Here is a 583-nt window from a genome sequence, read left to right as displayed (position 1 = left end):
TCTGGCAGCCTGTGGAAGCGCCAGAATTTGGAGTCCCATCTGACCCATGGAGAGGACATGGCTGTAGGGAATGACTGTGTCTGGGGATCAGGGATTTGGGGATTGGCACCCTAAACCTACAAAGCTCAGAGAAGTTACCCTTTGAGGTGCCCAGTTCCTGCTCTGAGAGGCCCATCTTGGTTCCAGGGTCGGGCTGGGGATTTGACAGCACTTTTTGCAGCCAGGAAAATGCTCCCCCTGCCAAGCATCCTCCATCCAGCCCTGTGCAGGAGGGACACGGCGTTCCCACAAAGCCACACTGTCCCCTGCAGCTGCTGCTGCAGCAAGGACAGCCTCGGGGGGCGGGGGGGCTGAGGCAGCAATTTGGGAGCTCTTTTTGGGATCTTGTGCCCTTGGGCCCACTTTTCCTGTGGGAGCACCATCCCCTGGGCCACAGGATGCTCTTCCTTCTTCTCTTCCTTCCTTCTCTTCCTTCCTTGCTTTTTGTTGACCCCTTCCATGGTGCACCACCATGGCCCCCTGTGCTCCACTGGGATGGGATGATGCTGGAGCTGTGGGGTGATGCTGGGGTCTGTGGGGTGAT

The sequence above is a fragment of the Parus major genome, chromosome 17, assembly GCF_001522545.3.
Source record: "Parus major isolate Abel chromosome 17, Parus_major1.1, whole genome shotgun sequence".
Classification (NCBI taxonomy): Eukaryota; Metazoa; Chordata; class Aves; order Passeriformes; family Paridae; genus Parus; species Parus major.
The sequence above is the reverse complement of the archived record's forward strand: the minus strand, read 5'-3'. Positions refer to the sequence as shown.